Source organism: Sphaerodactylus townsendi, linkage group LG04 (assembly GCF_021028975.2).
Source record: "Sphaerodactylus townsendi isolate TG3544 linkage group LG04, MPM_Stown_v2.3, whole genome shotgun sequence".
Taxonomy (NCBI): Eukaryota; Metazoa; Chordata; class Lepidosauria; order Squamata; family Sphaerodactylidae; genus Sphaerodactylus; species Sphaerodactylus townsendi.
Window position 1 is genome coordinate 113,835,286 of NC_059428.1, and position 21,923 is coordinate 113,857,208.

The following is a 21,923-nucleotide window of genomic DNA, read 5'->3' on the forward strand; positions in this document are numbered from 1 at the left end:
GATGATAAGACGGGCAGTGCAGTCCATGGGGGTGAGAAGTGGGGGATGAGGAACAGCAGCAAGTCCAGATATGGTTAGAAGAAGCAAAAAAGTTGAAATTCCCCAAACCCCCCACCCCAACTCATCCTTTTCAATGGCTGTGCCTGCTGTTTTTATGGCATAAGTTGCTGGCAGGCATAGGAGGCATTCCAGGCTGAAAGCTCTGTGGAAGCTAACATTGGCTTTGCCCCTGGGAATGCCCCCAGAGTGCCCCTACCCATGCTGGTGAGGGCTACTGCAGTGGAGGAGTGCAGCTTCCATGTTTGGGTGCCATGGTGCTGTGCAATGCCCTGAATAGTTGCCCCTGGTGTATTTACCCCTTGTGCCTGCATAAGGGGCACTCATGTTGGCACCCCCTTTCACCACATCCACGATGCCCCCACTCTGAATGCAGTGCATACTGGATCCAGGTTAAAACACATAACAAAAAGTTTATTTAACTGGTAAGACTGACTGGTTGTTCTCTTCAGAGTAACAGAATAACGGAAAGCTGTGGCTTGAAAGTAATTTCTTTTTCTTCTCTCTTATGGATAAGATTATTAGAGTAAATGTGAATCATATATATATGATTCTCATGATGTCTCACGACACCATTATTCAACCATTTGCACTTGCATGGCTATGCAGATGTTAGCTGGGAAATTTAAAAGAAGGAAAGCAGAGCTGAATAAAGTGCCTCCCGCCCAGCCATTTGCTTGTTAGCAGCTGCAATCTGGGATTTTTCAAAAGACTTGCAAACAGTGCCATTCTCAAAAAACCTGGTTTGGAGGAAATTATACTGGGCAGACTCGCTTTAGGGGCAGGATCCATGCTAAGTTCCTTCTCCAAAAGAATTGTTTTTTAACTGTTTTACACCGTGTTTACTGGCCCATGTGGAACGAGCCTCTATGTTACTTAAAAGTGGGGATATACTTTTGTCCACCTTATCAAATCCTCCAAGGTAATCTTCATATTCAGTTTAATACTATAGCATTACACCATGAATATAGGGAGCTTCTGCCAGAGGCAGGAAAAGTAGGACATAACTTTGCTTAAGATGGCACTGTTAGATTAAAAAAACAAAGCTGATTTTCTTGACCATCCTCCAACACAGCCATAGCATATTCCAGAAATCTCCCTTTAAGCCTATTGCATAGTTCACCCAAAATTATGGACATATGCCCTTCCAATTTAAACATGCTTGCTACTTTCATTTTATGAGTACTGTGTATTATACATATGCTTTTATAGATTCAATATCAATTTTGTCTCGGGCCATTATGATGGTAGTGTTAATTTATAATGGAATGATGACTTATATAGATATGCAGATACTGGTTATTTATTGCTTTTCACCTGAAGGCAGCTCATTTCCCAAGTTTATGACTTTCAGGTTATAAATTCTAATTTGCTTTTTGCTCTTCATTACCTTTGTTTATTGTTTCATTGGATTAGTGTTCCCTCTGCAATTGTTATTATATTGCTTAGAGAGGACCACTTTATCCATTTCAGCATAGTGATGGGCAGCAGGCTAAAAAATGAGAACTGCCAAAGCTTAAGCTTGCCAGGAAGTTTTTCTTTTTGACCTCGAAAGTCTGCCCTTCAAATCTGATTTTATTGTGCACATGCAAAGTCAAAGCCAAAAGATATGGTCTGCTTTAGATCAAACTACCTGACCAAGAGAGATTCTACTTCTTGACCTGTTAGAGGTCAAAAACACTGGGTGCTCTTAACACTGTCCAGTATAGTTCTTGAAATCTCTGCCATGATTAGGAGGACACTAAAAGTGAGCATTTACTAAGTGTGATAGCATCAAGTCATGCTCCAAAGGTGATTTCCCTTTACAAAAGCCTATTTGTTCAGCCTCCACTGCACAAGAGTGGAGCAGCCACAACTGGAGCTTCTTCATTAGTAATTTGGCATAGATCTTCCCTATTACTGAAAGTAGACTGATAGGGTGGAAATTGGCAGGCTCTGAGTGATTCCCCTTTTAATAGATGGGAATCACTGTCACAGACAGCCAGGACTTGGGAAACATACCCGAGTTACTTGTTTTAGTAAAAAGAGTAGCCAGGATAGGGAATTTGGAAGTCAATATGGAATTTCAGAATGTCTGGAATTCTACTATCAGGATCAGGGGCTTTCCTTCCTTTAAGATCCTCTAGCAAGTCTAGCAGCTCAACTACTTCTTGTGTTGAGACAGGGACTGACCAGGTAAACCTGAGGGGGTGGTAGATGGAGAAAGCCCGTTACTCCAAATGTCATCTTTAAGAAGTTTGCTAAAACAATCATGCCAAGTATCAGGGGAAATACAAGTGGGGTAGGTGACTTACTTCGATTAGTGAAGGCCTGGATCAGTCGTTCAACACAGCCCAGACTAGCTTGGATTTAGGCTTGGTCAATAACTTAAATATTTGGTAAAATTTGGGCTGATTTGGGCATGAATTTATCTGTATGCCCGAATAAGCCTGAATACCAGATTCAGATATCTGAATATATTCGGGTCTGTCTGATTTGTTTCTATTTTTTGTGTTTTTTCACGTTTCGGCATTCGCGGGGCACATTTTTAAAGCTAGTGGGACCAGAATTTCAGGGTCTCATCTGGAGACAGTCTTGATGATGTCAACCAAGTTTGGTGAAGTTTGGTTCAGGGGGGCTTAAAGTTATTGACCCCCAAAGTGGGTTCCCCCACCCCCATTGTTTCCAATGGGAGCTAACAGGAGATGGTGACATCATCAGATGACATCATCAAGATCATCTCTGGATGAGACCCTGAAATGTTGGTGCCACTAGCTTTAACAATGGGCCCCCTGCAGTCCAAAATGTAAAAATACCAAAAAATACCCCCCCTCAAAAAAGCCCGAATGCCTTGCATTCAGATTGGCTCATATTCGGGCAGGACATATTTGGACCGATTTTGGTCCTAATATGCCCAAGTGCAGCAGATTGGGGCCAAATTCTAGATTCAGTGCACCTGAATCTCCAAGCCTACTTGTAGTTATTGGTAGTTACTGCTAAATGAAGGTGTTCCCATTAAATGTTGACAGATTCCATTTGTTTCTCTCTCATTAACAGATAAAGATTGTTCAAACACTGTATTAATTGGCCGAGGAGATCCAATGCTCCAGAATCCCTAAAGCTCCAATATAAGGAGAGAATTTGACTGTTATACCCCAAGCACTCTCTGTCAAATCAGGATGTTCCCTTTCTATTTTTGCTCTGTCCCCGCCACAGTGGGCATCAAAAGACTGTCCACTATTTAAGTAAGGCTTCAAACCAAGTGATTGTCTCCTGGGGGGAATCTGCAGTGAGAACAGAAAGTTTGAGACTGGCTAGACTGGGAGAGCTAGGTTTTCAGTGGCTGAGGCCAACTTAGGAGACCCAACTAGTCTGGGTAGCAGTTCCTTTTAAATCACCAGCGTCCATAAGAAGAATATAGATTTTGACCATATATCTTGAATGTCCACAACTTTTAGAGAATTTATACATGTTCCAAAACAGAACCCTATCCTACCCCGAAGTTGTGTGGGCTTTTCAGTTCTTCTTCAGTGGTACTGGAAGTTCCAAACCTGGCTTGTCAGGAGTCATTCAAGGGGATATTTATCTTGGTATTATACTCATCATATCCCTTTACTGACAACATTTCATGACCAATTAATGCTGTCAGAAGAAAACCCCACTGAATCGCGGATAGGGTTCTGGTCTGGAACATGTATAATTTTGGTATGGAACCTGTAGAAATTCTCTACAAGTTGTAGACATTCAAGATATATGGCCATGGGCATAGTATAAACAGTAGGTCTCTCTATACCCAGGGTCTGCAACCTGTGGCTCTCCAGATGTTCATGGACTACAATTCCCATCTGCCCCGCCACTAGGGGCTGATGAAAATTGTAGTCCATGAACATTTGGAGAGCCACAGGTTGCAGACCCCTGCTCTATACAATAATCACATTGCCCAAGATATATTGTAAGTTGTAGCAATTCACTCAGGAAGTTCGCCTGCACTTTCAGACTGAGAAGGCCGTCATAAATACTCCTATAGTCCTAGTTAATGTTCATTGTTCTCTGGCTTGGAACCCTATTCAAAGAGTTGATTTAATCCTTCTGTGATTAAAAGACAATTGGAATAATGCTGCTGAATGGATGAAAAAGAGATTGTTTCAAAATGTTCTCAAGGAAAAAAAACTCTGGTTTGATTCTGATATTTGTTCAGACTTAAAACCTTTAAAATCTTTATTTAAAACCTTTATTCAGCGTCAATATAGCAACTATAGAAAATGCATGTTCTTTAACATGGTGTACTACTTTGGATACAAGTACAAAGTCACAGCAGGAAGAGTGCTCAGAATAGAATAGAATCCCATACTTTAGCCTTTTCATGCACAGTTTATTTGAGATTAATATAAGCATTTGAGTACAAGGCTTTGAATGACACCATCACCATGACTATATTGTAGATCTACATTTGAAAGATTTTCATTTATATACTGCCCCATTTAAAATATCAGAATTGGGAAGCTGCCATAGCAAATTTCAAGAACTAGGAAATGCCTCTAAAATGTTCGGCCTTTGATTCTTCAGATATGAGTGGGGCACATTAATAATTTCTCATTAGAACTGAATTGCTTCCACCTCCTCTCCCTCTTTCCCTCTCCCTTTCCCTCTCCCTTCCTTTCTACATTTTTATTTTGTTCTATTTTTCCCTCCCCCCACTTTGTTTTCTGGTCCTTTCTGCTGGGGTTGGACAAAAATTAAATGATCTGATGGTAGGAGAGATTTAGGCATATATAGTTGTGGCTGTGATAATTTTAAGCTATTGTTTTGGATTCAGATATACTTTTAGAGAATGAGTTTAGAGCATTTATTGTTGATTTATATTGTTTTGAACTGAGGTTGTAAATTGTCCTGAGACACCCAGGGGACGGCAATAAAGAAATCAAATGAATGAATAAAAAAATAAACATAGTGTAGTAGTTAAGAGTGGCAGGGTTTAATTTCATGCTCCTCCGCATGAAGTCTGCTGGGTGACCTTGGTTCAGTCACAGTTCTCTGAGGCCCCTTCCACACACGCAAAATAATGCGTTTTCAAACCACTTTCACAACTGTTTGCAAGTGGATTTTGCCATTCCGCACAGCTTCAAAGAGCACTGAAAGCAGTTTGAAAGTGCATTATTCTGCATGTGCGGAATGAGCCTGAGAGTTTTCTCAGCCCTTGCAGAGGAAGACAATGGCAAACTATCTCTGAAAGTCTCTTCCCTTGAAAACCCTCTGGGTTTCAGCTGGGAAAAGATATCAGAAAACAAGTTTAAAGATTTGGAAAGGAATATGGACTTTATTGAGGGATTTGGTAAATACTAAATCAAATTACAGACAAACAACACATTCCTTATCCAAATTAACAATATAATAACAACCTAATATTGAACTGAGTTATTCCAATTTGGAATTTTTAAGGTAAAACTTTTAAGGAACTTTTAAGAGACCCAAACTACCAGTTCTCAGTGTGGTATAGCATTGTTTGGAAAATAAAGGGAGATAGATCAAGATGGGAAGAAGGGATAAATCTTTTCCAGTCTGCATGGAAACCTTCAGATTCTCATGACTGAGATACAAGTATCTAATGGCCACCATATTTTCCTTAAAGATCACTAGATCAAAGGAGCTTGAAAGAAGGAATGGAAAAAATACTTGTAATGAAGTGGTTTTTGCACAGCTATTGTAATTTTCAGTTTTGCAATCCAGGTATATGTAATCAAGTTGTTTCTGTGATTTGATATTCTGATGTTGTCACACACTAATTTTGTATATGTATTTATTACATGTTAACCTAATTATAATGCTAATTTTTGATGAAGTCTTGATTGTGTACTTCTTTTTTGTTGTTGTTCACCATGAATGGCCACAACTGTAGCTCTGATTCACATACAATTTCTCAGTGTTTGGTTATTCAACTAACTCACAACTATATGTGTGAACTGCCTCAATAGATAATGTGTTGTATTTTCCAGGATTTGCAAAGCTTTATGATGACCAGGTGCTGCAGAGTAGCTCAGGAATGTACTTCCCAAGAAGGTCCAGGAAAAGATCACAAAACTATCTATTCTAGGGTTTTTTATTTACCACTTTTATATTATGGGATTTTCCTCTGCTGCTGCTTAGCTGATAGCTTCATTTCTAATGCTCTTCCTAGTCCATGTCCTATTTCTCGGATCAAACAAAATCCCACACTATGCTTGGGGAACAATTTGAGATTTTTTCATTACTCATAAGAAGCTCTTCTGAACAGAAATCCTGGAGACCCCTGCTTTATTGTGTAAACATGATACAGAGTTCTTGAAAACCTCCTAAATGTGCTATCTAAATCCCGCTTGTGAAAATGATAAAAAAAATGATTCAACTTTGCAGCTGGGTGCAAAGGATGAGTGTCTGTCCATGTAATGGCATGTCACTTACAATTGATTTGCCATAGCCCTGATTTCTCTAAAATGGAGAAGAAACATGAGAAGAAAGAGTTTGGCCCCTGAACTGGTGCTATGGTTTATTCTGATGAAATGTTTGTTTGGAGGGAAACCTCTCTTCAGCAACAATGCAGCATTTTCAGTTCTGTCACAAGGCAATGACACCTTTGCTTCCTTCTTGACTGAGTTACAGCACCTCCTCCTCATAAACCATTTCCAAACACCTGATGAGATTCTTGTTCTACTCCAGTTTCTTCTGCTCCCTGATACCATTATGTCCTCAGTCATCTGTTACCACTAGCAGACCACTAATATATGGGAACACACATATGGAGCTGTTTTGCCGCCTGGGGTGAATGAGCTCGAGGGTATGGAAAGTCAAAACAGACAACCACCTTGTGTGGAATAAAATTTGGCCACAGGCTGCTTATTGGTATGCTGGCTGAAGGAACAGAGGTGCAGTGTAGGGGACAGATCCAGTACTGGACAGCACAGGTGCTGTCCCACAGTGACCACTAGGAAGCATCTCTGCTATCCCCCAGTAATAACCTTTCCCCAGGCTGATGCACGGGGGGGGGACCAACACCCGGAGCAGCAAGATAGTGGGAGCCATCTGCGCACTGCCTCTGGATGAGCCACCCACAACCCCCACTTGGGCTTGCTACCACTCCCCTCCCCAGGCATCTTATGGAGGCCCTCACCTGTTACTTGCTTTGGTTAAATTCCCAACAGACAAGCCGGGACCCATACCTTTTAATAGGAAGGCGACATATTAAGGGGTCACCTTAAGACTTAGCATATGGGTGAACAGTGACCATCAAGACCTGGTCATGGATAAGGTCCCAGTACACAGTTTCATCGTAGGATGTGCTTTTCCAAAAGCCTTCATCATAATTAATGGCAGCAGCACCCTCTGTTATGGAACAGTGTTGTCTGCTCCAACGGGCAGCCACATACCATGGTGTTAAGTGGAAATCTTTCATGTTACCTACCAGTGAATCCTGTGTACTATGTGCCAGAAATCCAACCTGAAACCTTCTGCTTGCAAAACCCACCTCCCTATCTGGCTAGCTTTTCAAAATGCGTCCTGGTTGTGCTAGATGGCCATGAACTTAAAGCATCCAGCATAGATAGCAAAGCATTGAGTGCCACATGGCTGATCTTTTCCTGTCTTGCTATCCTGCTCCCCGATGTTTTCTTCATTTATTTATGAGATTTTTATAGCGCCCTTCCCTTTTCAGGCTCAGGGTGGTTTCCCTTTGAATAGGACAGCCAATGCTCTGAATAAGCATAATAATGAATAGGCATCAAAATGGGGGAATGCCCTCACTTAGGCAGTGTGTCTTGCTGCTGTCTCTCTGAAGATAAAATCAGCAGTTTGGACTTACCTAAACCTGACTGCATTTATCAAGCTTCTCCAGCAGGGCTCTCCCTTGCTTTATAATTGAACAGGGTCACCTGGGTCTATGTGGCAGTCCCTGCTTTCTGCTTTTTCTCCCCCACAATTACAGCTCTGAATTGATAATCACTAACAGAAAATATGGTGTACGGCAGACAGAGGAGATCAGCATTTCCTGATGAGTCACATGGCTTCTTTAGCACCAAGGCTTATTAACCACCCTTTAAACACATGAAGTGTACACTACAGCATTTCCAATCAATGCATGCAAATCTCTGCAAGCTCCCTCCCTCTTTGTTGTGTAGACACTACCCTGGCTAAGAAATGCCACAGTTATTTGTAAGATTCAGACAAACAGCTGTATGCTAGTAAAGAATGATACAAGGGAGGTCTGGAAAAGGTTTGTCGAATAGCTGCACACCCTGCTCCTCGGGAGGATTGGAGTTAATTAATAAATTCCTTCTAGATTACACTGAACTCTGTAGAATAAAGATAAGTTTAACACCAGAGAGAGCTGTGCAGAATGGTGAGAGATGCTTAAATGGCAGCAGGATGACATTGAATTTGTACTTACCTTTTGAAACATTTTTGAGCCTTCTTCTTGCTGTTGCTGTGTCTGTGGGGTGTGTATGGGACATGTATGGGACAGACAGAAAGGCAGTTTTAAATGAGCTTGTATCATGTTTGTAAATCAACTGACAGCCATGAAGAAAGGTAAGTTTATGTAACATTTCAAAATGCTTGTTTTCTGGTGTCAGTTGTAAACAAATGAGCTGTATCCATCGTGTACTTTTAAATCCTCCACAATATATTCTTTCCCAAACGGATCTGATGATGTCTTTTTCTGTGTAATCTTTTATCTGTGTAAAGACCTGTTCTATAAGATACTTCAACAGTGGGATTGTAGAGACTCAGCAATTTTTAACTAAATGGCTACAGATGCATGGGCTCCAAATTGTTTTGAGCAGGGAAGTATGATTTCAGTTCTATAAATGTGCTAAAGTGAAATAATGAAATTGGACTGACCACTTTTTTAAAAATAAGAATCCTGAGCTGATTATCCTTTCTTAGGGAAAGTGGTAATTCCTTAAAGTTTTCAAGGCAAGAGAGCTTGAAAGGTATTTTGCCATTGCTTGGTTCTGTCATCCAATTAATAGCCAGGGCTGACCCAACTTAGTTTCCCACATCTGATGGCTTTGGGCTACCCTGGGTTACCCAGGTCAGGCCATGTGAAATTTGGGAAAGTTTAGCCCCAACAACAAAGTAAAGAGAATGCAAAATACATTGAATTTCAAAATCTGCTTGAAGACCAAATGGAAGATAGCTGCCATGTTCAGGGCACCAGTCCATATTTCAACTTCAAAGTCCAGCTTGACCCATAACCCATTAACAAAGTGGCAAAACTAGGACAGTTCTAAATGAAATGCACAGCCATGGTTGTCTGTCTTAAGAATTTAGAATGAATGTACATACTCATGCACAGAGCACACAGTTCCACTAATATTTCAATTCCCAGCTCAAGCTCAAGGGTGGCAAGAAAGATACAAAATAGATTGTAACGAAACATCCAAAGTGAGCTTCTTAATTATTATTAGCAAAACTGAGATAGTTAAAGATTGCCAGGAAACCTCAATGGAGGATCTGTGTGCAATTTTCCACTGAGTACCCAATTATGGGTATAGACAGCAAGGGGGAAAAAACCTTTAAGGTCCTAAACAGTTTGGGGCTAAGGCACTTGAAAGACTGTCTCCTTCCAAATTCTCCAACCCACCAGTTAAGGTGTACCCCTCCAGCCTTGCTCTGTGTGTCCCCACATTTCAAGGTGGGGGTGGAAACTTGAGACAAAGCACTTTCTGGCCGTTTCCGCATGGCCACGCTCGGGGGTGCATCGGTGTATACAATGCCGACGCATCCCCCGGGACCGTTGGCATGAACAGTCCCGTTAGGGGCAGGGAAGACGGTGCAGTGCTGCTCCAACACCCGAACGACGCACCTTCCCTGCGACCTTTCGGAGCGTCACCCAGGCCAGGGGACATGCCCCCTGCCCTGCACGACAGCTCTGGAGTCGCAGGGCAGGGTGGGGCATGTCACCAGGACTGGGCGACACACTGGAAGGTCGCAGGGAAGGTACGTCATTCAGGAAAGGGGGGATGGCACCTTCCAGCTGCTGCCATTCGCATGGCAGCGGCTGGAAGCTGCTGTTTCCAGAAAACCTCGCTTGGGGAATGAGATTGGGAAACAGCAGCTTCACACCACTGGGGGGGAGCAAGGGCGCCGCTGCTTTGAAGCAGCTGCGCCCCCCATGCCAACAGCTCCCTAGGGATGGTGTTTTTGCTGTCCCTAGGGTGCTGTTAGTGACCCGTGTGTCTCTGTGATGGCCCCTCACTTGTGGAATGCCCTTCCCTTTGAAACTTGCCTTTTAGGCACCAAACCAGAACACAGGTTTTTACCTAGCCTTTTAATTAAGACTTTTATCAGCTTTTGAATAGTCTATTCAGCTTTTTGGATATGTTTATGCTACTTTTGTCCAACAGCTGGTTAGCTGCCTCAGGCAGGACTCTGAAGAGGTGACACAGAAATATTCTAAATTAATCAACCAATTGATGATGATGATGATGATGATGATGATGATGATGATGATGATGATGATTGGTGGTTTATCTCCTTGAACTTCTCATTCTTTAGAATCCTCAATAGAAATTGATATATTGTATTGCCATCCATGCTGCCTTTTACTTGAGATTTTTATCATTTGCTAATGTTTTCTGAATGTTATTTGAATATATAAAAAATTATTCAACTTGACTTAAAATAATAGACAACATATAATGTGCATGAACTAATGCATTACATCTTGCACACTGGGTGCATCAACATACAGGTGAATATACATACAAGCAGTGGTGGGATTCAGCAGGCTCGCACCACTTTGGCAGAACCGGTTGTTAAAATAATGCTTGCTAACAACCAGTTGTTAAATTATTTGAATCCCAGTACCAGAACCAGTTGTTAAATTATTTGAATCCCACCACTGCATACAAGACATACTAATGAATATACATACAAGACATACTAATGAATAACGTAACATGAAATACAATCAACCTAACATATAACATACAATCAGTTGTGACTTCCTTAATTACCCCAAGAGGTTTAATTTTTCTCCTTTTTACATTCTATTTACATTTGTCTTCCCTAGGTGGTATAGCATTAAGGTGGTGACATCTTGTGAAGTCTGCAACCACGTTAAACCCTTAAAATATATTTAATTTATTAAAGAAAGAAAAAAATATATAACATAAAATATATTTTTATGCATATGTAATCAACTACTAGCTGATTATCATTTGTAAATTTCAAATTCAAATGTATCATCGCTCGTGTATGAACTAAAACTTCTATATCATAAAGGAAACGAGGTGCAGCAAAACAGTGATATTAATACTACAAAAACTGGTGAGTTAAGTACAATTTATACCTCTTTAACACTTATTCTAAACTATCTTTCATTTAACTTTTTTTCTCTTTTCCCTACTGTTTTCTTTTCTTTTTTCCAGATACTGGTCAAATGTCTTCCACGTTACTTCAAATCTTCTCGAAGATAGGTCTTTCAGGTGGGTGGAGAGCTTGTCCTTGAATTTGATTAATGACTCTAGCAAGTCTCTACACTTTGGTGTTTGTTCATACTTCCATTTCTTGGCTATCTGTATTCTCGCCGCAGCGGAGAGATATAAAAACAGATTGGTGTTCTTGACTGGGGGATTGCGGGTGGATTGGTGGCCTTCCCGCTCGGTCATGCTTCCCCCAAAGAAACTACCGACACAATTTTAAAGTGGATAAGTAAATGGCCATAGCCAAAAAATTATTAACAGAAAGCATAGGAAATATAGATGGCGCAGCATGGGGGGTGATCCAAGCCTCTGGGCAGCACAAGTGCTGACCCCAGGGCAAACTGATTCCTCAGCCCGGTGCTGGAGGAATAAAACAGGCGAAAGATTGGAGTGAGACAATGTCCAGTCCGGCGAAATGCCCATGACTGGAGGCCCCATCCAACTTACGCTAAGGGTGCAAGCTTCTCAGCCCCCCACCGGGCGTCCCTTCCTTGAGCTTGCTCCACCCCCACCTCTTAAGGAGGTGTGCCAAAACAGGGGAGCTCCCCCAGCTCCCCTTTCCATCATATCATCCCCCATCCGCAACCCGCCACAGAGCAAGGACGGAAGGAAACCCTTCCCCTGCTCCCGCCATCACCTCCTAAGCCTTCAGCCAATCACGCAGCGCTGTTCTTATGCTATGCAGCCACAATTCCATACCCTTTGGTGACCAAAAACGTCTTCTTGCCAGGCTCCGAATGGGGCCTGGCCTCGAGGCAGGGCCTTTTAAAGGCTCTGCCCCGCCCCCTTGACTGACGCGCTCTCTCCTGACGCGAGAGCCGCCAGTCACAGCGACGATCACTCGGCTGGCCCTCCCAACAGGCCAGCCGATGTCGCTGCCGCCAACCGCGCATGCGCCCGACCCGGTGCGCATGCGCGGAAGCCTTCCGCCGACCGGCTGCATCGGCGGCCGGGCAGCGGCCTCCCTCCTCGGGCCCCACCCCTGCAATGGCGGCCGCGGTAAGGCGCGGCCGCGCTTTATCTTGGAAGATGCCCAACAGGTAGTTTTCTGGCAACATTTTGAATTCTTGGTTTATGATCTCTAAGTTTTTTTATGGACTTGTTTCCAGACCTTTGGGCAACTCCACTATAGGTGTAAATAGGTTCCCACTTTTTTCTTACATTTCCAGTATGTTGCTGGGTATTTTTTTATTTATTTGAACTAGCTTCAGTGGTGTCAAGTACCATCTATGAAATATATTGTCGAAGGCTTTCATGGCAGGAATCACTGGGGTGCTGTTTGGTTTCCGGGCTGTATGGCCGTGTTCTAGCAGCATTCTCTCCTGACATTTCGCCTGCATCTGTGGCTGGCATCTTCAGAGGATCTTCTGTAAATTTTTGTTGCCTTTTCCATATTTCTTCCCATTTCTCATAATATAAAATTTTACCTAAATCTTGGGGCCCATTTTATCATAGAGTCTTTGATCCCTTCATCTTCTAGTTCCAGTTGTAGGAGAAATTTGTAAATTTTACTTATTTTTTTTTCTTTGAGTCCCTTACAGTTAAGTCAAAATTATTCCATGTTTGTTCAATCTCCTTCTCTTGAGAATCTTTCTTGAAAGCTTCCCTTCCCTGAACGTAGGTGAACAAGTGGCACTTACCATCTCCAATGACTATTTGTCCATGCAGTTTCAATACCAGTTGGCCGTTATTCCAGCTAATTATATCTTTATAACTTGGCCAGATGTTGGCATTCTGACATTGAATGTTTTGTACCCATTCTGCCCTAGAAACCCAAATGGGTGTTCTTTGATAGAGTTTATACTTACATTTTTCCCAAATATTTATCAAAGCCTTATTATATGATCTTTAAACTTTTCTATTGACTTTTTGCCCTTTGGCCAAAGATATTCATGCCATCCTCATCTGTTATCTCTTCCTTCCAATCTAAAATTTCCTTGTTCTCTAACAGAATCCATTCCCTTAACCACATTAGTGCACTCGCATTGTGGTACAATCTTAAATTGGGTAGGGCTTAACCTCCCCTTTCTTTAGCTTTGATGAGTGCTGAGTATCTGATTCTTGGTTTTTTATTTTTCCATATAAATTTGGAAATCTCTTGCTGCCAAGTCGTAAAGACCTTTGGCAATGTTACTATGGGCATATTTGGGAATAAGTATAGAAGTTTTAAAAGCACCCTCATTTTAATTAGGGATATTCATCCTGACAATGAGATGTTCTGTCGGTCCCATTTTTTAAATTCTCTCTTGATCTCTGTCCAAAGTTTTTCATAGTTATTTTTAAACAGGTTTCTGTTTTTTCTAAATGAATTCCCAGATATTTAGTCTTAGTTACTGATTGTATCGCAGCCTGTTTTTCTAGGTGCTTTTCTTCATCTTTTGTTACATTGTGTTAGAACATTTTGGGTTTATCCTTATTTAACTTATATCCTGCATGCTCCCCAAATTCCTCAGTCACTTGCAGTAGTGAATTCAAAGAATCTCCAAGGTTATCTACAAACAAGACCAAATAGTCAGCAAAGGCCTTAAGTTTAAATTTACACTTTTCTATTTTTATTCCCTCATAGATCTTACTTTGTCTTAATTTGTTTAGAAGTACCTCTAGTACTATATTGAATAATAGAGGAGAGATCAGACATCCCTGTCTTGTCCCTTTACATATAGCAAAAACTCTATTAATCTTCCATTTATTTTGAGCTTGGCCTGCGGGTTTTGGTATATGCTGCTTATAGCTTTGGTAAATTGACTGCCAACCTCCATTTTGTTTAATAATAGTTTTATAAAGTTCCAATTAACCTTATCGAATGCCTTCTCTGCACCTAACCAGACCATTTCTAGGGCTTTCCCCGGCATTCTCTCAATTGCTTTGAGGATATTAAGAACCACATGCACATTACTATGTCTGTATCTCTCTGGAACAAAGCCCACTTGATCAGTGTTTAGGTATTCTTTCATTATCATCTGAAACCTCTTTGCCAGGACAGATGTGAAGATCTTATAATCATTATTCAATAATGAGATAAATCTGAAATTCTTTACTTGGTGGCTCTTGTCTTGTCTCTTAGGCACTAACGAGATAAAGGCTTCTTCCCATGACTTGGGTATTTTGCCCTCTTCTAATACATTGTTCATAATAACTACCAATTTAGGTGCTAATACATCTATAAATGTTTTGTAATATTGAATTGCAAGACCATCAGGGCCAGGAGAAGTACCTGATTGCGTTCCTAACTTTTTCCAGTGAGAGTGGGCTATTTATTTATTTATTTATTTATTTATTGTTTAGATTTGTAGACCGCCCCCTCTCCTAGGGATGTTTATTTGTAAATTTTTTTAATCTGTTCTTTTTCTATAAATTGGATCAGACTATCTATATTCATTTCTTCTTGCTCATACAGTCTCTTAAAATATGGTCTGAGTTCCAATTGCATTCTGCGTGGATCTGTTGTTGTTTCCTCATCTATTTTTAATTTATTAATTAGTCTTTGTTTTTTATCTTTCCTAATCTGGACTGACAGCCATTTACTTGGTTTGTTGGCCTGTACAAAGTGTTTCTGCTTGATGAATTTTAGATTGTTCACAATTTCCCTCAGCCATTTTTGTGGGGCCATTTTTTAAACTAGATTTATCCTATCTTTCACTTGCATATTTTTTGATTTCTTTGCAATTTGCCTTCCAATTCTTTTAATTCGTTCTCTAGTATTCTTTCTCTTTCCTCTTCTTTTTCTTAATTATACGTTCTTTATGTAGTAAGAGTCCCCTCACAAAGGCCTTACTTGCATCCCATATTATATTGTTATCTTGTATTGAATTTTTATTAATTTCGAAATGTTGCGATTGATTGTGCTATCTATTCCTTTTCTAGGATCCATTATTTTAATTTCCATATGTAACTGGTTGTCTGGAATTCCACTTCCCATATAATGGGTCAATTGTCTGAGAGTGCTTCTGGGCCAATTTCAATCTTTTTTGTTTTCTCTAAAAAATTTCCATTTGCCCATGCCATATCAATTCTGGATAGGGAATTATGACTATTGGAGAAAAAGGAAAATTCCTTTGCAGATCTATTTCTCTCTCTCCATATGTCTTTTAGCTGTAGTGCTTCCATTAAGTCCATAAAGGACTTTTGTAGAACACCCACATTTTTATTTTTATGTTTCTTTTCTCTAAACTTTTGACTACACTAATCTAATTTTCATCTATAACCCCATTGAACTCTCCCGTTACCAAAATATTTTCATATATATAGTTTATATGTATAGCTGCTGGGGGCATATATCCCTACTAATAATATTACTTTCCCTTCACTTTGTATTTCCATCCCCAGCAACATTGCTTCTGAGTCTGTTATTATCTTTTCAGAGACCAGATAATTTTTAATGTAAAATGAGATACCTCTTTTTTTGTAGCAATTGTGAAAGTTGTCCTATATGGTCCTTCTGTAAGAAATTGTCCTGTCCTTTTTTTATGTAGGTCTCCTGAAGACATATTATGTCATTGTTTAGTTTTCGTAAATATTCAAAGACTATTTTTCTTTTTTTTAGTTTTTAGTCCATTAATGTTGTTTAAATAGATCTTTAAAGTCATCTTATTAGCTGTATTTTACAATATGGGTAACTAGAAACCTCTCACACCAATTTTATAATATGCCTCATCTCCATTGCAAGAGAAGAGGTGGAACCATTTCCAAGTTCGTGACATTAATACATTTTTGATTGATAAAACTTATCTCATCTGAATATTTTTGCATATATATCTATGGTTGGCAACATCATTTATATATATATGTTAATTTTAAAGTTAGAGGTGAATTTAGCAGTAGAAAATAGAGAGAGGAAAAGACAGAAAAGAAGCATCAGGAGAGATTAGAAGGAAAAAGAGAAAAGAGAGAACGAGAGAGCAGAAGGGAAAGGAAGGGAAACAGGCAAAGAGTGAAGAAAGAAAACAAAGCAAAGATAAAACAGTAATATAGATTACTATATTACCAAATTGAAGGTATTTTTATCTTTATGGTTCAGATGTTAGCATGTGTTCTTATACTAGTCCCAAGTCTCTTTTGTATTTTTTCAGGAACTCATTCATTTTGAGGGGTGTATCAATATTTATTCATTTTTCTTTAAAAGTGAAGTTGATCCCTTCAATGAGGTTCCATTTAAATCTTATGCTTTTTTTTCTTTAGAGTGTCTGTAATTGGGAGATAGTATTTTCTCTTCCACAAGATTGAGTATGGCATTTCTTTTAAAATTGTTAAAGTCTGGTCATCTAGGCAAAGTTTTTGGTTTGTTTTTCTATGGAGTATTTAGTACTTGCTATTGTCTTAAAGGTAACCTCTGCTTCTTTTAACATTCTTCTAGTTAAATGCTTTAAACACTTTAATAATGCTTAAATAGCACTTTTATAAAAGAAGGGTTTACAGTTTAGAGTGAGTTTGTACTCATATCAATGTTTCTGCTGGGATTTCCCAGCTGTTATGTCCATTTGTTTTGCTTTCCTAGCCTCCGCTGTTTCGCTTAACTATTCCTTTTCCCTTTGTTATTGTTTGTTTCCACGAACGTGCTAGTTCCTCACCTCTTGAGTCTGTTTTATTTCTTTTTATTACCTGGTTTGGGTTTTAGAATGTTACTTGTGCTGAGTTCCTAGGCATACAGCCCGGCTCTCCTCCGTTCCTCCACCACACTGTGGTGCTGACTCTGAATAGATTTGCTGCATCTTCTCCTGCTTATACAGGAGTTGACAGGTCTGAGAAAGTTACTCTGATCATGATGCAGGCAGATGAAAGTTGAATCTCTCTCTCCTACTCCGGAGAGAAGATGTTGCCCATCTTCCCTCTGCACTGGAAGTCTGTAGCATTATAATCTGTTGAGGACTCTCTGAATATTGTTTTTGCTGTCCACATGAAACATTGTTTTCCAGACACTGTATGGAAAAAGCAGGTCTGTTTTTTGTTCCCATTTTATTCATTGAGGCTTAATCTCAGGAAATGTCTATATAACCTATATCTGGCCCACTAAGGAAGTAATCCTAAAGCTAGGGAGTACATCACGCTGAATTCAGTGGTTAATTCTGAACAAACATGTTTAAGATTGCACTACTTATATAGCTGCTACCACGGTGAAGAAGAAAATGCTTACCAACCTTTTAAGGGGGGGGGACACACAGTTAAAGCTTAGAAAAAGAATAAAGAAGAGACTGTTGTTCATAATGGCAACTCTCATTTTCTTTAGTAGGGTATTATTGTTTGGCAAATCCTTCACGCGTCTTAGGACCTCTTATCTGGTTGAAAAGAGTGTTACATTTGTAAAGCTCTGTGCAAGATTCCCAAGTGTCACTAGAACTAAACCCTGATATTCATTCACCTCTGAGCTACGGGCTGATATAGCAGGGGTGGGAGGGGAGATACCAATCAAACCCAAACTGTCCTGTTCAAGTCTTGACATCTTACATTTTTAGAAAAGCAACTTGATGAATACAAATCAAAGGCGTATGGCAGTCTCTGAGAGCAGAGAAAGCAGCCCACTGTCTATTTACTTCAATTTTATCTGTTTGAGGTCAGCAATTGATGCCAACCGAAGCACTTATTCAGAAACCTCTTTCCATTTTGGCATTCTGGGCAGCAAGGGTTGTTGGACAAGGTGATCTTAATATACTCTTGCAAGCAAGTTGTGCTGTTTTTTGTAGCTTGGAGCTGTCCACACATGCATGCTCATAGCTTGACAGGTGAATCTTGCATAGGTGGAAGAGGTCTGACAGATCTCACGTTGCATCTGATCTTCCTATATCTCCTTAAAAATAAATGCTTTTCAGTTGAGTTGGTTGTTCATTTTCATACTGCAAATATAGATTTACTGAAAACAAACAAGAAGCAAGATTAAAGTAGCAAACTGCATCCCCTTACCTTTGTAATAAACCCGAGAGCAGATCCTACAGGCATAGAAAATGTACATGCGTTATTAGGGAAGCTGTAGGATCCTCAAGAACAGAAGATGGGTGTGAACAGTTAGTACACACTTAGCACCTGTTCAGATCTTCAGGGTAGCCATAGCTCAGAGATGACTGCTCATCCTGAAATCCAGATCCTCTGACTATACTAGTAAGAACTTATGTATACCACAATAGAGCATAAATCAACCAAGTTGTTCCTTAAAATCCAAGCTAGTTTTTCAAACTTCTTTACTGGGGCATTTCCAGTGATGCATAATTTGTACTTTATTAATTACATGATGCAGAGCTAACTTGTGGTTGATTAACATGATGCAGAGCTAACTTGTGGTTACATTCACATGCCTTATTCTGGTGCCCGTCAGAATCATGACTACCTCCTCTTGCATTTTCAGTAAACAATATCATTTATTTATCAATTTCGGATGGCTTTGAGGGGCACACTAGGTTTGGAATCCAGATTTAAAAAAATTATGATGGAAAAAATGGATTTGGAAACAGATAGTAAGGATGGAGTGCCTGCCAGTTGCTTCTCCTCAAAACTACTTTCTATCTACAAAACAGCCAGCATGGTTTAGTTGTTAAGAGCAGCAGACTCTAATCTGGAGAACTGGATTTGATTCCCCACTTTCCACATGGCCTTAGGTCAGTCATAATTCTCTCAGGCCAATGTGGAGACAGGTAATGGCAAACCCCCTCTGAACATCTCTTACCTTGAAAACCCTATGGGGTCACCATGTCAGCTGCAACCTGATAGCACTTTCCACCACCACAAGGGAAAACATGTTGAAGGACACCAGCTGCAGAAGAGCACAAAGGTTACCAGGAGAGAAGGAGAGACTCTGGGGACAGCTTAATCTTCTTTGTTGTGCACTTCTTCTCTCTGAATCCAACTTTTCTTTAGTCACATGTTGAAAATTCAGTGGAGATCTGGATTCCAGATTCAGACCTTTATCAAATGGATTGTGTGGCCCTCCCCCTAATAAAACCAGTTGCTGGTAATACGAATTGGGGATGTGGCCTCATCTTTTTTTTTCTTCCTTCCATTCTTTTCATTCATTTCTTTGTTTTTGCAACTGGGTATTAGTTCTGCATTTCCCCATTTGGTGGCAATATTTATTCCATTTCAAATGGACAGATGGAATAAAAATAGATTTTAAAAGACACAAACACAGGAGGGCAAAGGTGAATTCCACAGCTGTAGAAGGGAAATGCACTGCCTTCAAAGAATTAGCAAGCAAAGAAAGACAAAAAACAAATCCTTCCTGAAATAGTTCAGCATTTCAGAAGAGGGATGGGTAACTTTTTTGTAATTTATCCCAAAAGTTTAAACACTTTCAAGAAAGGATAGCATAGGCCATTATGTACTTCCATTCTGCCTCAGAGCAAGCTTACCTTTCCTTTGTAGTAGACTTTCCTGTATGCATTGGGTTTTTCCCTTTCCAAAGCCACTGTGGAGAAGAGCAGAGAAGATGTGCAATTTCCAAATGCTGGCAAAACATGACTTTTCCTGTTGGTTCACTTTTCCCCATGAAATAAAACAACTAATCAGGAAGCATAATTCTTTATCTGGGTTCTTTTGCTCCTTCCTGCCTTCCCCAGCTCACTCAACAGCAGTTTTTTTTTTCCTGCTCTTCTGGCCACCATTCCCAACTGATCAGAAGGGCTTTAGCTATTTTTAAAACATGCTGCAGGTCTAACATTGGAACAGGGATCTATTGCCCTATTTTCTTTCTTTCATTGTTTTTATTTTATAACATTTTTACCCTGCTCTTTCCTGTCCAAAAATGGACTCATCACCCATCATCATTTCTCTCACAAAGCCTAAGACACTGATGCAGTCACACCTGACATCACAATTATTGCAGTAATAGATGTAATTTTTGGGAGGAGAATTATATGCCTCAGGTAGAAAATCTAATACATGTTGGAATAATGTTATACCTTCACAACATGCTGTGAAGATGCTAAAAACAAAGCTTGTTAAAGTGAAGGGAATATATCTGGACAATCTGCAACAAATGGCTAGCATACATTCCATTCATTAGTAAATGCATAAAATATATAAATGAGACAAAACTTAAACATAGAAGTAGCTGATATAAGAGTGAAGGTGGAAATTTTGTTATGTATAGGGTAAAGGCAAAAGGAGGGCAAACATGCCCCCCCCCCTATTCTGTATTCTGTTTTTTATCTGATGGTCACTTTATGGATTTTGTGTTATAATGGGTTGTTTTATGAGGAACGAATGGTGACACTTGTACTTTTTAATGTTTTTCTCTTTTTTTGAAGGGTGGCTAGTCCACCATCTTTGTAGTGCTATAGAAAAAAATAAAAAGCATGTGCTCCATTCATATAGTACATATATTCCATTCATAATGGGTCATCTGAAAAAGCTCTATGAATGTATGTTCAATCTTTGAATATCCAAGAAGCTTCTTTAGTGTGTACACCATATAAAAATATTTAGCAGCTGCTGTTTTTCAGTGTCATAATTGACTTTCAAAAGGTTTTTTTTTTTAAAAAAAATGTTTATGCCCAAGGAATTGTTTACATTGACTGGTTGCTGCCATTAGTTTTGATCAACTGAATATGTGATAGGAGCCAGTGTGTGGTAGTGGCTAAGAGCATTAGACTCTAATCTGGAGGACCAGGTTCAGTTCCCCACTCCACCTCATGAAGCCTGCTGGGTGACCTTGGGTCAGTCAGTTCTCTCAGAACTCTCTGAGCCCACGTAGAGGCAAACTACTCCAGAATGTATCTTGTCTTGAAAATCCTTTGAGGGTGCCTTAAGTCAACTGTGAGTTAATGGCACAAACATCCTAAAATGGATAGTTAAATTAGACATAACAATCTTGTGGATAAGTACCAGGGAGGAGGGGGAAGTATAAATACTACTGAATTCACCTGAATTTTCTTCCCAGCTGACATGTATAGGACCCGACAATGAGATTGACATGATAATAATTTTAGAAGATATTTCACACGAAGGCTAAGGTTTCCTTCTGAATAACTTCATTTAAGATCTCTCCCATATGTAGTTGGTTTCACCCATGCTAAAGTGTAATGCACCATAATCAATTTACAACAGCCAAGAAGATAAATTCTTATTTGTGGTGCAACCCTTCCCAGGGTTGCTGTGCTGACCACCTGATGTGTATAATAGCTTGATGGGTCAATATGGTTGCTAATGTAAAAACCCTGAGTTAGATACAGACTGAACTGGCTATTCCCATCAGCCCCCACTCTCTCCTGCAAATGCCCATCACGTCATCCAGATGGTGTGGAGTGGGACTGGGAGCCAGGAAGTTCTATTCTGCTGATGAAAAATTCAGTTTGGATCCCATGTTTACACTTTGTTTTATGCAACAAATGGGTTGCAGCACTTTCTGGGTTCCCCTTTCCATTAACAAATATTGTCCACAAGACTGTTGAGAACACAACATGAATATTTCTAATATGATTGGGGTGTTTACAAAGCAATAATCTGAAG